Below are 17,618 nucleotides of genomic sequence, written 5' to 3'. Positions count from 1 at the left end.
CATGGAGAATGGGAGTATCTCGGGGATTTACAGGAGGATTCTGGAGGAAGATATGGTACTGCTGGCGGGGCTAAGGCGAAGTGGAAGGAGTAGTTGGGGATAGTGCTGGAGATGGGTGCGGTGTGAAGTGTTTCTCAGGGTGAATGTCACGACTTTGTGTGTGAGATTAGGGTTGATTCAATTAAAAGTGGCGCATTGGGCACATTTAACGAGGTTGAGGATGAGCCAGCTGTTTGAAGGAATGGAGGACAAGTGTGAACAGTGTGGGAGGGGCCCGGCCAATCATGTTCACATGTTCTGGACTTGCCCTGAGCTGGGGAGGTTTTGGGGCTCATTCTTCAGCACCATCTTGGCAATCTTGCAAATGGATTTGGAGCCCAAACCCCGAGGGGCCATATTTAGCACGTCGAACCCACCAGAGCTGCAGACGGGGGCAGATGTTTTAACCTTTGCCTCGCTGCTCGCAGGCAGGTCCCGTTGGGGTGGAGGTCACCTTCTCTACTCTATGCCCTCAGTATGGCTAGGGGACTTAATGAAATTCCTACTCCTTGAAAAGGTTAAATTCACCTTGAGAGGGACAATCGAGAGGTTCTATAAATGAACAGGTGCCATACCTATCCATCTCTGTATTTTGAAGAGTTGATTACCGTCAGCTGCTAGGAATAAGGGGGTGGGTGGGGGGTGTTGTGGGTGTTCCTTTTAGGGCTAATTCTGTTGGGGTGGGGTGTATTTTCTTTGTTATGTATAGAATGTTAAAAACTTAATTTAAAAAAAATTAAATCTGAAGAAATACCTTTCCACATGTTGGAAAGTAAATTTTCAATACCAGAGAGGTTGTTTGGCAATAGTTGAGACTTGGCTTGCTGTTAAAAATTCACTTACAACTGAATGCACCAACTCTGACATTTGCTGGCAACCACTACGGATTTTATGCTTGTCGTGTATTTTAATGCCAAGTCTGTGCCAATATCATAAAATTCATAGAATTTACAGTGCAGAAGGAGGCCATTCGGCCCATCGAGTCTGCACCAGCCCTCTGAAAGAGCACCCTACCAAGCTCACACCTCCACCCTATCCCCATAACCCAGTAACCCCACCCAACACTAAGGGCAATTTTGGACACTAAGGGCAATTTAGCATGGCCAATCCACCTAACCTGCACATCTTTGGACTGTGGGAGGAAACCGGAGCACCCGGAGGAAACCCACGCACACACAGAAGAACGTGCAGACTCCGCACAGACAGTGACCCAAGCCGGAATCGACCCTGGGACCCTGGAGCTGTGAAGCAATTGTGCTAACCAATATGCTACCGTGCTACCTTATAACCAAGCATCTGGAGGAGCAGGAATAATCAAACAGCATTGTCCAGATTTCCGCCTTTTTCTGTGAGGATGCTGGAAGCTGTTGTCCAATTAGTCAATAATAAGTGAGTCCTGATGGTTTCTCTGTAATTATTGCTGTAAAATCCAGGCCAGTGTCTCAATTAGACTATTGGAGATCTGTTCTTGCATTGTTGATATTTAAAAACCAATAAAGGAGTCCGAACAAAACTGGAATCGTGGGAATCAGAGGGAACTCTCCACTGATTATAGTCATACCTAGCATAAAGGAAGAAGTTGTCGTTGTTAGAGGTCAATAATCTTAGCTCCAGGATATCACTGCAGGAGTTCTTCAGGATAGTGTCCTAGGCCCAAACATCGACAGCTGCTTCATTAAAGACCTTCCCTCTCTCATAAAGTAAGAAGTGGGGATTTTCGCTGATGATTGCACAATGTACAGCACCATTTGCAACTCCTCAGGTACTGAAGCAGTCCATGTCCAAATGCAGCAAGACCTGAACAATATACAGACTTGGGCCGATGAGTGGCAAGTAACATTCACGCCATACAAGTGCCAGGCAATGACCACCTCCAACAAGAGAGAATCTAACAATCTCTCCTTGACATTCAATGGTATTGCCATTGCTGAATCCCCCACTGTCACCATCCTGGGGTTACCATTGAGCAGGGACTGACCTGATCTCGCCATATAAATACTGTGGCTACAAGAGCAGGTCAGATACCTGACTCCCCCACTCCCACATAGCCTGTCCACCATTTACAAGACACAAGCCAAGAATGAGATTGAATGCTCCCCACTTGCCTGGATGAGTGCAGCTCCAACAACACTCTCTAGACACGATTCGTGGGCAGCATGGTGGTGCAGTGGTTAGTACTGCTGCCTCACAGCACTGAGGACCTGGTTGAGGATCTTGGCCCCTGGTTACTGTCCATGTGGAGTTTGCACATTCTCCCCGTGTCTTCGTGAGTCTCACCCCCACAACCTAAAAAAGTTGTGCAGAGTAGGTGGATTGGCCTTGCTAAATAGCCCCTTAATTGGAAAACAGAATTGGGTACTCTAAATTTTTGAAAACAGAAAAAAAAAATAGACTCCATCCTGGACAAAGCAGCCCACTTGATTGGCACCCCGGTCACAAACATTCACTCCCTCTACCATCAACGCACAGTGGCAGCAGTATGTACCATCGAGAAGATGGACTGCAGTAACCCATCAAGACTCCTGAGGCAGCACCTTCCAGTCACACAACTGCTACCATCTAGAAGGACAAAGGCAGCAGATTCGCAGGAACATCACCACCTGGAGGTTCACTTTAAGCCATTCGCCATTCTGACTTGAAAAAATATCGCCGTTCCTTCACTGTCGCTGGGTCAAAATCCTGGAACACCCTCCCAAATAGCACTGTGGGTGTACCTTACACCACATGGACTGCAGCAGTCGCGAATTAGGGAGGGCAATAAATATTGAGCTAGGCAGCGACGCCCAAATCCCAAGAATGAATAAACAAAATAGGAGTAGGTTTTGATTGTCTTATTTCCGTTCCCAATGACTATCGTGACGACTTTGACCCAGAAGCAGTGCAGCAAGGAAAATTGCTTTAAAATTTCTCGAGAATCTGTAATTTTTTAGTATGTTTAAAAAAGACTTTTAAGAGTTTGCTTGAATTATAAAGGAATTGGTTGTAATTTTCTTGAATAATAAATTCTGGTCCATGTGACCTGACAACTGTACCAATAGGGAGGGCACCAATATTCCAAATCCGTGTGACTGGTAGACAAAAAAGCTGCTGCAATAAATGGAGAGGCTACAAGCAGAGGAGCTGGAGATTGAGGTGAATCTCCCTCAGCTTCAGACCAAAGAGAAGGCAGACAAAGAGGAACACAGAGAATTCTTGTGAGAGGAAGAAGCAAATCACCGAGATCAGTTTTTCAGTTTGACAAAAAAGGAGACCGGAGCAGTGAGCTGTCCAAAAAGGCCTAAAACCTGGAAAGCTATGCGAATAGCTCGAGAAGATAAAGAGATGGGTGTTTTCCCAGAAGTGGTCAAACCATGAATGGGCTGTTATTGGTTGGTCAGTTGACGAGGAACTTTTAAAAGCTCAATCAACAGGGCTGCCATGACTCGAGGGAGAGAGGGTTTGCATAAGTGTGCCTTGCTGATGATAATTGCACCCATGAAACTCGAGGTGAAAGTTGTCAGATAGGACTCCTGACTTACCCTGCATGAATAAAGTACAATATATTGCCGAACTGTGTATCTACATAGTATCTAATTTCTGGGGGAGCGGTGCAAATGATTGTGGTTGTGCAAGACATATCTTAATAGAACCATAAAAAAGTTACAGCACAGAAGGAAGTCATTCGATATGCCAGCCCGAGGGCAGCCATGTGCCTTTTCTAATCCCACTTTCCTGCACACAGTCTGCAGCCCTGTAGCATACAGCAATTAAGGTGCAGATCCAGGTACTTTTTAAAAGAGCTTCGGTTGTCTGCCTCCACCACCAACTCGGGCAACAAATTCCACTACCCTCTGCGTAAAAAAGTCCTTCCTCACCCTCTACACCTTCTGCCATTTATCTTGAACCTATGTCCCCTGGTTCTAGAATTCTCCACCAAGGGAAACAATTTTATCCTGTCCACTCTATCACTTGCCTTCATAATTTTGTACACCTCAATTAAATCACCCCTCAGCCGTCTTTGTTCTAAGGAAAATAACCCCGACCTATCCAATCTCTTCTCGTAGGTACACTTTTCTAGCCCTGGCAACATTCTTGTAAACCTCCTCTGCACTCTCTCCAGAGCAATCACATCCTTCTGTGATGTGGTGACCAGAACTGCACACAATACTCCAATTGTGGCCTCACCAGGGTTTCCAACATTATATCCTTACTCTTATATTTTATACCTCTGCCAGTGAAGGAGAGTATTCCATTTGCCTTCTTTAAAACCTTATCCACTTGGAATGCTGCCTTGAGGGACCTGTGTACTTGTACGCCAAGATCTCTCTCACCCACCCTTCTTAGTATTTATTGTGTATTCCCTATAACTATTTGACCTCCCTAAATGCATGACCTCACACTTCTCTGTGTTAAATTCCATCTGCCACTTTATCGGCCACTCGACCGACCCATCTATATCACTTTGGAGATTATGGGCACGATTTAACCAAAAGGTTTTTAAATGTGGTAGTGACCAGGAACCGCGAGTTTCTCGACGCCCGGCCCGGCGAGTCCGGCACCGCCATAAAATGCTAATTGATCCACTTAACGAGGCCCCACAGGCTTTTCGCCGCAAATCATGGTCCCGCCCGCTGATTCGCCGGGGCTGTCCACCCCCCTGCCAGCAAGGGAGAGCAGTACTTAAACCGATTTTGCATGGCCAACCGCACTCAGCTCACAGCCATGTCGCCACGACGACCAGCCCCACAATTCCCAGGTTCGATTCCGGCTTGGGTCATTGTCTGTGCGGAGTCTGCATGTCCTCCCCGTGTCTGCGTGGGTTTCCTCCGGGGGCTCCGGTTTCCTCCCACAGTCCAAAGATGTGCGGGTTAGGTGAATTGGCCAATGATAAATTGCCCTTAATGTCCAAATTGCCCTTGGTGTTGGGTGGAGGTGTAGAGTTTGGGTATGGTGCTCTTTCCAAGAGCCGGTGCAGACTCAAAGGGCCGAATGGCCTCCTTCTGCACTGTAAATTCAATGATAATCTATGATTAATCTAGGACAAAGGTTCGGCACAACATCGTGGGCCGAAGGGCCTGTTCTGTGCTGTATTTTCTATGTTCTATGTTTAATTCGGCGATGCCAACTTGGCCAGACTGTTGGAGGCCAGGCGGGGTGCCCTGTTCCCTTGAGGGTCACCGAGGGACAGCCACAGGGCAGTCACTTTCTTCTGAGAGGAAGTGGCAGCAGCCGTCAGCTCATGGAGCGTGACCAGGAGGACTGACACCTAGCCTCGCAAGAAGGTCAATGACCGCCACCGGGCCGCTCGGGTGAGTTTGCACCCGACACCTGACCCCAACACCCCCTCCTCCGCCCCATACTCCCCATCACCCCCGCCCCATACGGCCCATCTCCGCAAGGCCACCCCCCACTCCCCAACATTTGCAGGTAACAATGCCCCTCTATGTCCCCGCTGGAGAAGTTGGCCTATAACCAATGGGAGAGGGTCCAGACATCAGAGTCCTCACCCCGATGAGGAACGGTCGCTGGGGTGGCTGAGGACAGAGCAGTGACCACTGAGAGGTCGGTGCACGGCACCGAGGTGAGGATCCACTGGCCCCCACCCAGATGACCTGCCAAATGTGAGTTGTTAATGCCATACAGACTGACCCATCCCTCCCACTGACCACATGTCCATTCTCCCACAGGACCTGCAGCCATCGGCGCCAGGCCATCCGGGGTTCTACCCTCCCCGCCACTCAAGAGAGCTCCGAGGATGCCACCATAATAGTCAGGGCACAGCTGTGACCCCCACCCTCCACCAGTGCAGAGATACACCTCGGTAGGCGAAAGTAGTGGATAGGCTTCTGGGGCACGTGCTGGTGAGCACCACACAGTTGCACATCGGGGGGAGGCAGGAATTCCCAGGCGAGACAGCAGTCAGCGGTCTGCTGGATGCCAGTACCCAGCTGGATCCCAGTCTGATGCTGAACCTCTGGACCAGGTTTACCCGGAGCTGATGCAGACGATAAGGTGTGGCCGTGAGATTCAAGGGGAATGTCAGTGACACCCCAAAAGGTCCATAGCCGATTGGAGAAGTCCCAGAGGCTACGGACGCAGGAGATGGCTCCGGCAATGCATGGCACCGAGGCCAACACTGCTAGGGTGGCAACCGCAGTGGAGAGCCTGGTGCATGATGTTGGCAGCAGGAGTGCAGGTGTCCAAGGCATTACTCAGTCAGTGAATGCCATGGCTAAGCGCCTAGACAGCATGCCCCAGTTGCTGGGGTACCAGGTGGGCATTGCCGAGGCACTGCGGAGTATGTCGCAGTCTCAGGTTGGCATAGTTGAGGAGCTGCAGAGCATGTCCCAGTCACTGAGGGGCATTGCCGAGGGCGTCGACACCAGGCTGCAGACATTGGGGAGCAGCCAGGCCTGACAGAGCCAGATGACGCAGGGGCAACCAGCTCTCAATCCAGCTGGCCCTCCGTCCCGAGGTGAACCACAGGGCCCAATGGGCACCAACCAGGAGGAGGGGGCGAGGGGTGTAAACTTGGAGCCATACTACAGGGTGGTGACGGCTGCCGCCAGCATCCCGTGTTCCACCCCCCTGAAAATGGTACGTCTCGCAGTCAGCACCCAGTACAGTGTGGCACGGTGAGTCAGATGCTGCTGGCATGTTAACCGGGGCCCTTCGTCCCCAGAAGATGCTTGCCAAGGGCATTGATCGAGGGCAACAGGATGCAGTAAGCAGCAGGCCTCCTCCTCACCTAGATGCAGCAATAGAGCACAGAAGGCTAGGGAGGTAGAAGATCACTGAGAGGGCACTGGGGGTTGGAGGATGTAGACAATAACTAAGGGGGGAATGGTGGGGGCGTCTGGGAGGGGTAGCGTGTGTGGGGCAACGCCATCAGGAGAATGGGGCAGTAGGGACACTTTTGTGAATTGTGAACCATTAAAGTTTGTTCTGCAATGCGGGCCGAGCACCAATCCCATTCCTCACCTGCCTCCCCCAGGCACACCACGTGCAAGTGATGGGTGTGAGCGAGCACTCGGCAAAAAGACAGGGGTCGGAGTATAGCATTGAATGTGGAGCTCCAGCGCTCAGCTCTCTGAGGGTTATCATCACCCCCCTGTCCTCGACTGTGACCTGCTAACAGTACCGACACAGTCCCATCACCCTGAAGTGATGTTACACAGACCCTGGGAGGGTGGGAACGTCATGGGGGAAGCAGAATGGTGAGGGATGGGGAAGGGAGGAATGACCAGATGAGTGAAGCGGACGAGGATGAGCCCCTCCCTGGCCCTCCGAGCTTGCCAGACCATCTCCGCTCCCACCTGTCTTCCATCCTCCAGCTAGTCCTGTAGTCCTCCACGGGCTCATATTTCAGCCCCTCCTGGTCCGGCTCCTCTTCATCCTCGCCTTTCTCCTTGGTGGTGGCCACATATTCCTCCACGTCGCCCTGCTGCTGTGCCAAGTTGTGGAGGGCACAACAGACCACCACAAAGCGGGCAACCCTCCGGGTGGTATACTACAGTGCACCACCTGAGTGGTCGAGACATTGGAACCGCATTTTGAGGATTCTGATGCACTGCCCAATGACAGCCCAGATGTACGCATGGGCCTTTTAAAAATAAATTTAGAGTACCCAATAATTTTTTTTTCCAATTAAGGGGCAATTTAGTATGGTCAATCCATCTAACCTGCACATCTTTGGGTTGTGGGGGTGAATCCCACACGGACACGGGGAGAATGTACAAACTCCACAGACAGTGCCCCAGGGCCGGAATCGAATCTGGGTCCTCAGGGCTGTAGGCAGCAGTGCTAACCAGTTTGCATGGGCCTTGTAGTACCTGGTGTCCACATCGGTCACCGTACTGGAGTTATTAGCCAGGTCCTCAGTGGGTGCCCATTTATCTCCCAAGAACCAACTGGCCATCCTGGGACGGTCCTCGAAGAGGCCAGAGATTACCGCCTGCCCCAGGATGTAGCTGTCATGCATACTCTCTGGGAAGCAGGCACACATGTGCATAATTTTTTTATAGTGGTTGCACACAAACTCGATGTTCAGGGAGTGGAACCCCTTCCCATTGACGTAGGGCAGGTGGCCCTGTGAGCAAGGTGAAATGCATGCCATCTATTAACCTCTGAACATAGGGCATCCTGTCGAAGGTGGAGAATCCTGCTGCCCAGGCATCTTGTTGGGCCTGGTCCATTTCAAAGTTTACATAGTTTTCTGCCCGGACAAACAGTGCATCCGTGATTTCACTTTTGGGCTGTAGGTTGTGAGAAACCATGCAAGTCCCTGCTCGACCCCTGGAATGCTCCTGAGGTGTAGTGGGTCAGGGCTGCGGGTGACCTTAACGACCACCGGGAGCAAGTACCTCCTCCACGTGGTGCCAAGTCCACCAGGACGTGGTACAGGTGCCACACGTCCCCTTGTTGCGGCAGAACCTCCTGCGGCACACGCTGTCCGTCATCTGTTCTAAAGACCAGCTATGCCTGTACACATCTAGGCCATCTTGGGCCTCCCGCTCTGGTTCCCTCCTTGGTCGGATCAGCGGCCGGGTTCTCAGAGTAAGGGGTACGGCTCTGCACATGGGCCACAGCCTCGAACCTCTGTCGACGCTGCTGCTGCCGCCTTCTCTATTGCCCGGCATGAGGGCACGTTCCATAGGATCCAGAGATATCGTCCATCATGTATAATATCTGTAAGGAATTGGAAGAGGGTATGAGACTGACCACTTCTACCCCAGGAGCCTCACTCCCCCCACCACCCCCGCACGTAACATTACCTGTACTGGGCGCTGGTCCCCTCTCCGATGCACACATCCATCCTCTGGTCACAGTGATGTCCTCGGTGCTGGGGTCCAGCCCCAGGATGTTTGGCTGCGACTGTGGTGTTGCGCCCCCACAGTGTTCAGACACAGTGTCCAGGCATCACGGTCTGATTGGAATACTAGGCAATAACCATATGCTACATGGCACGCTTACCCACGAGGATGTGTGAAGTGCTTATCTAATTATGATTGCCAATTCCCAATTAGCTGTATACTCCAGCCGCGCAGCCAGAGGTCTCAGCGATCAGTGGGAGTCATGGGTGGCTAGTGGGGCAGGCAGGCAAGGGCTGGGGTTGCCCCCGGAACAGGACCACATGGTTCAGGGATTGGCATGGTGGGCCACGGGCGCTGAGACACCCATCCCCCACCCTTCTTGATTAAGTGCAACACCCTATAGCTATCCTCTAAACTGTCCACCCCTCAGCCAATCTTTGTGTCGTCTGCAAATTTCTCAATTGTGCCCTCCATGTTAAAATCCAAATCCAAAACCAAATGTAACGCAAACAGTAATGGTCCCAACACCAAGCTCTGCGGAACATTACTTGAAACAACTTTCTATTTGCAAGGGCAGCCATCAACCATTACCCTTTGTTTCCTGTTACTCCGCCAACTTTTTGTCCAGTTTTCCACATTGCTCTGTATCCCATGGGCATTTACTTTTCTATCCTAGCAATGAACTAAAATTAGCCTTCCCTTTTTATCTGAAGTATCATTCGTCTGTTCATTCATGTATATTTGTGTTAGTTCTGATTCATGTTTAAGTAAAAGCTACAGAAAGTCACATTAGTTGTAATTTCTTCATTTGGGGGTCATTCAGTAAATTTAGTTACATTGGTTTATGGTTGTCCCACTGATCACAACACTGTGGACCACAGTGTTTCATGGCCCTGCAATAAATTGGCAGTCTCATTCCTCAAATCTAAAGGATGGATAGTGTGCAGTGTAAAACATGTCAAGGGATATTCTGCTGAAGATGGAGCTCAGGTAAGTTACTGGAGTAGGATCATAGAATCCCTACAGTGCAGGTCGAGGCCACCTGGCGCATCGCGTCCATGCCGACTCTCCAAAAGAGGACCCCACCTTGGCTTATTCCCGCTCCATCCCCGTAACCCCTCCTAACCAGCACATTTTTGGACACTTAAGGGGCAGTTCGGCATAGCCAATCCACCTAACCTGCACATCTTTGGACTGTGGGAGGAAACCGGAGCACCTGGAGGAAACCCACGCAGACACACGGAGAAAGTGCAAACGCCACACAGACAGTCACTCCCAAGGCCAAGAATCGAACCCGGGTCCCTGGCGCTAGGAGGCAGCAGTACTAACCACTGTGCCGCCTTGCCTAATAGTATAGAAAGACATACAAATAAACTCAAGATCAGATTGCACGTTAAGCCTGCCCACCCAAAATGGTGGAGTACCATGACGAGACAGTCTCTCTCCCTTTCAACTCAATTGTATAATATATGGGGCAGAAAAGAGTTCAGAGGAGCTTTGAGTCTGTCTCATTATTCCTGGCATCAAAGTGTTTGATACGCCATATCCAAAATGGAGTGTTAATTTACCAGCTCTACCATTCATAGAAACATAGAAAATAGGGGCAGGAGAAATCTCTGCTCTTTGAGCCTGCTTCACCATTCATTGTGATCATCCAATTCAATAGCCTGATCCCGCCTTCCCCCATATCCTTTGATCCCCTTCGGAACGTCGCCTCCGAACTCTAATGAACACAACATTCACAAACAAATTAGCAAAACATGAACTATGCAAGACACTGAGTGTAATAAAGGTGAGGTGCTGAGGAAAGATAGAAATAGTCGCTGGGCAGTACCAAACTGAGTATTGCTGAGAAAAGAGACGTATTGAAATTTTACATCCTGCACTCATTAGGAATAATGCAAGAATACCACATTTCAAATGGAGCAATTTCTAATACACGAGTGTGGTTTCCAATTGTGACTAAAGGTATTCCTGGAGGTTTCGTCACATGATTTGCTCCCATGTGTTTGCTATTAGTTGACCAACACATCCATTCTTGTGACGCATGGCCTTCCTTTGCCAGTTGGAAAGCAACAAGACTCATTACCCAATTGGATGATCCTTGACTGTTAGCCTCACAGCCTTTTTTCCCGCTTTATTTCAATAATTTTATATTTGGTAAAGAAAAATGTTCAACGGAAATGAGGCGGCGGTGTATTGATAATGTCTCTGGACTATTAATCCAGAGGCCCAGGTTAATGCTGTGGGGAAATGGGTTCAAATCTCACCAAGGCAGCTGATGGAATTTAAATTCAATGGATAAAATAAAATCTGTAATTAAAAGCTAGTTTTATTAACTGTGACCATCTGGTCTGTATGTGACTCTAGATCCACAGCAATGTGGTTGATTCTTAATTGCCCTCTGATTCGACCTCACAAGCCACTCAATTGTAACAAACTACTAAAGGAAAATCACTAAGGAGTGAACCTGATGGACCACCAAGCAGCAACCCACATACTGAAGTGGCAAATCGATCCTGTTTACCATGCTTACTAACATCTGGGAGGTTGGTGCCAAATTTGAGAGAGCTATCCCACAGACTAGACGAGCAACAATCTGACGTAGTCACACTTATGGATACATACCTTACAACAATGCTCCAGGCACCATAATCATCATCCTGATCCGCCAGAGGTGGCGGCACAGAGCGAGTTGCCTTGGGAGTCCTTAACATTGAGGCACCAGGTCAAACATGAGGAAAGAAACTTCCTGCATATTACCACCTATAGCACCCCTTCAGCTCATGAACCATTACTACTCCAAGTTAAACATCAATTAGACGAAGCACTGAGATTGGGTGGCAAAGGCACAGAATGTACTTTGTCTCCTTTTTAAGATTGCAACACAATTCACTTATAAGTGGCATAGTTAACCTTTCAGGGGAATTAGATTATTGTCTGCAGGGCGCTGGCAAGAGAAAAATCAGAGGAGCATCGAGAATTACCTTTCTCTTATGTTCTTTTTTAAAAAATATTTTATTGAAAATTTTTGGTCAACCAACACAGTACATTGTGCATCCTTTACACAATATTATAACAACACAAATAACAATGACCTATTTTATAAACAGAAAATGAATAAATAATAAATAACAAAAATGAAAACTAACCCTAATTGGCAACTGCCTTATCACAAGTAACACTCTCCAAAAATATAATTTAACAGTCCAATATATAATTATCTGTAGCAACGACCAATACATACTATACAGAATATATTAACAACCCTGAGAGTCCTTCTGGTTCCCCCCCCCCCCCCCCCCCCCCCCCCCCCCCCGATCCTGGGCTGCTGCTGCTGCCTTCTTTTTTCCATTCCATCTATCTTTCTGCGAGGTATTCGACGAACGGTTGCCACCGCCTGGTGAACCCTTGAGCCGACCCCCTTAGGACGAACTTAATCCGCTCTAGCTTTATAAACCCTGCCATGTCATTTATCCAGGTCTCCACCCCCGGGGGCTTGGCTTCTTTCCATATTAGCAATATCCTACGCCGGGCTACTAGGGACGCAAAGGCCAAAACATCGGCCTCTCTCGCCTCCTGCACTCCCAGCTCTTGTGCAAACCCAAATATAGCCAACCCCCCCAGCTTGGTTCGACCCGGACCCCTACTACTTTTGAAAGCACCTTTGTCACCCCCATCCAAAACCCCTGTAGTGCCGGGCATGACCAAAACATATGGGTATGATTCGCTGGGCTTCTCGAGCACCTTGCACACCTATCCTCCACCCCAAAAAAATTACTGAGCCGTGCTCCAGTCATATGCGCCCTGTGTAATACCTTAAACTGAATCAGGCTTAGCCTGGCACACGAGGACGACGAGTTTACCCTGCTTAGGGCATCTGCCCACAGCCCCTCCTCGATCTCCTCCCCCAGCTCTTCTTCCCATTTCCCTTTTAGTTCATCTACCATAGTCTCCCCTTCGTCCCTCATTTCCCTATATATATCTGACACCTTACCATCCCCCACCCATGTCTTTGAGATCACTCTGTCCTGCACCTCTTGTGTCGGGAGCTGCGGGAATTCCCTCACCTGTTGCCTCGCAAAAGCCCTCAGTTGCATACACCTGAATGCATTCCCTTGGGGCAACCCATATTTCTCAGTCAGCGCTCCCAGACTCGCGAACTTCCCATCCACAAACAGATCTTTCAGTTGCGTTATTCCTGCTCTTTGCCACTTTCCATATCCCCCATCCATTCCCCCCGGGGCAAACCTATGGTTGTTTCTTATCGGGGACCCCCCCAAGGCTCCAGTCTTTCCCCTATGCCGTCTCCATTGTCCCCAAATCTTCAGTGTAGCCACCATCACCGGGCTTGTGGTGTAGTTCCTCGGTGAGAACGACAATGGGGCTGTCACCATAGCCTGTAGGCTAGTCCCCCTACAGGACGCCCTCTCTAATCTCTTCCACGCCGCTCCCTCCTCCTCTCCCATCCACTTACTCACCATTGAAATATTAGCGGCCCAATAATACTCACTTAGGCTCGGTAGTGCCAGCCCCCCCCTATCCCTGCTACGCTGTAAGAATCCCTTCCTCACTCTCGGGGTCTTCCCGGCCCACACAAAACCCATGATGCTCTTTTCGATCCTTTTAAAAAAAGCCTTCGTGATCACCACCGGGAGGCACTGAAACACAAAGAGGAATCTTGGGAGGACCACCATCTTAACCGCCTGCACCCTCCCTGCCAGTGACAGGGATACCATATCCCATCTCTTGAAATCCTCCTCCATTTGTTCCAACAACCGCGTTAAATTTAACCTATGCAATGTGCCCCAATTCTTGGCTATCTGGATCCCCAGGTAACGAAAGTCCCTTGTTACCTTCCTCAACGGTAGGTCCTCTATTTCTCTACTCTGCTCCCATGGATGCACCACAAACAACTCACTTTTCCCCATGTTCAATTTATACCCCGAAAAATCCCCAAACTCCCCAAGTATCCGCATTATTTCTGGCATCCCCTCCGCCGGGTCTGCCACATATAGTAACAAATCGTCCGCATACAAAGATACCCGGTGTTCTTCTCCTCCTCTAAGTACTCCCCTCCACTTCTTGGAACCCCTCAACGCTATCGCCAGGGGCTCAATCGCCAGTGCAAACAATAATGGGGACAGAGGGCATCCGTGCCTTGTCCCTCTATGGAGCCGAAAATATGCAGATCCCCGTCCATTCGTGACCACGCTCGCCATCGGGGCCCTATACAACAGCTGCACCCATCTAACATACCCCTCTCCAAAACCAAATCTCCTCAACACCTCCCACAAATAATCCCACTCCACTCTATCAAATGCTTTCTCGGCATCCATCGCCACTACTATCTCCGTTTCCCCCTCTGGTGGGGCCATCATCATTACCCCTAACAGCCTCCGTATATTCGTGTTCAGCTGTCTCCCCTTCAGAAACCCAGTTTGGTCCTCGTGGACCACCCCCGGGACACATTCCTCTATTCTCATTGCCATTACCTTGGCCAGGATCTTGGCATCTACATTTAGGAGGGAAATAGGTCTATAGGACCCGCATTGTAGCGGGTCCTTTTCCTTCTTTAAGAGAAGCGATATCGTTACTTCAGACATAGTCGGGGGCAGTTGTCCCCTTTCCTTTGCCTCATTAAAGGTCCTCGTCAATACCGGGGCGAGCAAGTCCACATATTTTCTATAGAATTCGACTGGGAATCCATCCGGTCCCGGGGCCTTTCCCGCCTGCATGCTCCTAATTCCTTTCACCACTTCTTCTACCTCGATCTGTGCTCCCAGTCCCACCCTTTCCTGCTCTTCCACCTTGGGAAATTCCAGCCGATCCAAAAAGCCCATCATTCTCTCCTTCCCACCCGGGGGTTGAGCTTCATATAATTTTTTATAAAATGTCTTGAACACTCCATTCACTCTCTCCGCTCCATCTCTCCTTCCTCATCCCTCACTCCCCCTATTTCCCTCGCTGCTCCCCTTTTCCTCAATTGGTGAGCCAGCAACCTGCTCGCCTTCTCCCCATATTCGTACTGTACACCCTGTGCCTTCCTCCATTGTGCCTCTGCAGTGCCCGTAGTCAGCAAGTCAAATTCTACATGTAGCCTTTGCCTTTCCCTGTACAGTCCCTCCTCCGGTGCTTCCGCATATTGTCTGTCCACCCTCAAAAGTTCTTGCAGCAACCGCTCCCGTTCCTTACTCTCCTGCTTCCCTTTATGTACCCTTATTGATATCAGCTCCCCTCTAACCACCGCCTTCAGCGCCCCCCAGACCACTCCCACCTGGACCTCCCCATTATCATTGAGTTCCAAGTACTTTTCAATGCACCCCCTCACCCTTAGACACACCCCCTCATCTGCCATTAGTCCCATGTCCATTCTCCAGGGTGGGCGCCCTCCTGTTTCCTCCCCTATCTCCAAGTCTACCCAGTGTGGAGCGTGATCCGAAATGGCTATAGCCGTATACTCCGTTCCCCTCACCTTCGGGATCAACGCCCTTCCCAGCACAAAAAAGTCTATTCGCGAGGAGACTTTGTGGACATAGGAGAAAAACAAGAACTCCTTACTCCTAGGTCTGCTAAATCTCCACGGGTCTACACCTCCCATCTGCTCCATAAAATCTTTAAGTACCTTGGCTGCTGCCGGCCTCCTTCCAGTCCTGGACTTCGACCTATCCAGCCCTGGATCCAACACCGTATTAAAATCTTCCCCCATTATCAGCTTTCCCATCTCTAGGTCCGGAATGCGTCCTAGCATCCGCCTCATAAAATTGGCATCATCCCAGTTCGGGGCATATACGTTTACCAAAACCACCGTCTCCCCCTGTAGTTTGCCACTCACCATCACGTATCTGCCCCCGTTATCCGCCACTATAGTCTTTGCCTCGAACATTACCCGCTTCCTCACTAATATAGCCACCCCCCCTGTTTTTCGCATCGAGCCCCGAATGGAACACCTGCCCCACCCATCCTTTGCGTAGCCTAACCTGGTCTATCAGTTTCAGGTGCGTTTCCTGTAACATAACCACATCTGCCTTAAGTTTCTTAAGGTGTGCGAGTACCCGTGCCCTCTTTATCGGCCCGTTCAGCCCTCTCACGTGATCAGCCGGGTTGGGGGGCTTCCTACCCCCCCCCCCTTGTCGATTAGCCATCCCCTTTTTCCAGCACCTCGACCCGGTTCCCACACAGCTGTATCTCCCCCAGGCGGTGCCCCCCCGCCCATCCCCTCCCATACCAGCTCCCCCCTCTCCCCAGCAGCAGCAACCCAGTAATTCCCCCCTCCCACCCCCCCCGCTAGATCCCCCGCTAGCGTAATTACTCCCCCCATGTTGCTCCCAGAAGTCAGCAAACTCTGGCCGACCTCGGCTTCCCCCCGTGACCTCGGCTCGCACCGTGCGACGCCCCCTCCTTCCTGCTTCTCTATTCCCGCCATGATTATCATAGCGCGGGAACCAAGCCCGCGCTTCTCCCTTGGCCCCGCCCCCAATGGCCAATGCCCCATCTCCTCCACCTCCCCTCCTCCCCCCATCACCACCTGTGGAAGAGAGAAAAGTTACCACATCGCAGGATTAGTACATAAAACTCCTCTTTCCCCCCTTTTTAACCCCCCTCTTCGCCCCCCACATTCGCCCCACCACTTTGTTCAAACGTTCTTTTTAATAACCCGCTCATTCCAGTTTTTCTTCCACAATAAAAGTCCACGCTTCATCCGCCGTCTCAAAGTAGTGGTGCCTTCCTCGATATGTGACCCACAGTCTTGCCGGTTGCAGCATTCAAAATTTTATCTTTTTATGAAGCGCCGCCTTGGCCCGATTAAAGCTCGCCCTCCTTCTCGCCACCTCCGCACTCCAGTCTTGATAAACGCGGATCACCGCGTTCTCCCATTTACTGCTCCGAGTTTTCTTTGCCCATCTAAGGACCATTTCTTTATCCTTAAAACGGAGGAATCTCACCACTATGGCTCTGGGTATTTCTCCTGCTCTCGGTCCTCGCGCCATCACTCGGTATGCTCCCTCCACCTCCAACGGACCCGCCGGGGCCTCCGCTCCCATTAACGAGTGCAGCATCGTGCTCACATATGCCCCGACGTCCGCTCCCTCCACACCTTCAGGAAGACCAAGAATCCTCAGGTTGTTCCTCCTTGCATTGTTCTCCAGTGCCTCCAACCTTTCCACACATCGTTTCTGATGTGCCTCATGCATCTCCGTCTTCACCACCAGGCCCTGTATGTCGTCCTCATTCTCGGCTGCCTTTGCCTTCACGACCCGAAGCTCCCACTCCTGGGTCTTTTGTTCCTCCTTTAGCCCTTCGATCGCCTGTAGTATCGGGGCCAAACAGCTCTTTCTTCATTTCCTTTTTGAGCTCTTCCACACAGCATTTCAAGAACTCTTGTTGTTCAGGGCCCCATGTTAAACTGCCACCTTCCGACGCCATCTTGGTTTTTGCTTGCCTTCCTTGCCGCTGTTCTAAAGGATCCACTGCAATCCGGCCACTTTCTCCTCCTTTTTTCATCCGTATCCAGGGGGGATTCCCTTCTGGTTTACCGCACAGTGTTTTTAGCAGTCAAAATTGCCGTTGGGGCTCCTATCAAGAGCCCAAAAGTCCGTTTCACCGGGAGCTGCCGAAACGTGCGACTCAGCTGGTCATCGCCGCACCCGGAAGTCCCTTTCTCTTATGTTCTATAAACTTTCTCATTTATTAACTCTAAAAATTGTGGAGATGGGGAGAAAGACTATTTTGCTGGGTAAGAGATGAGGCACATGATGAAACCTCCAGGAATATCACCCACCAGAA

At 50.3% G+C, this 17,618-nt stretch overlaps 1 protein-coding gene across 8 annotated transcripts in view; it reads left to right on the top strand.

The window, feature by feature from the left end:
- Window positions 1-17,618, top strand: part of specc1la (sperm antigen with calponin homology and coiled-coil domains 1-like a) — a 520,876-nt gene that overhangs the window by 478,385 nt on the left and 24,873 nt on the right. The window lies entirely within an intron of this gene.

Source organism: Scyliorhinus torazame, chromosome 1, assembly GCF_047496885.1.
Source record: "Scyliorhinus torazame isolate Kashiwa2021f chromosome 1, sScyTor2.1, whole genome shotgun sequence".
Lineage (NCBI taxonomy): Eukaryota > Metazoa > Chordata > Chondrichthyes > Carcharhiniformes > Scyliorhinidae > Scyliorhinus > Scyliorhinus torazame.
The sequence above is the reverse complement of the archived record's forward strand: the minus strand, read 5'-3'. Positions and strand labels throughout refer to the sequence as shown.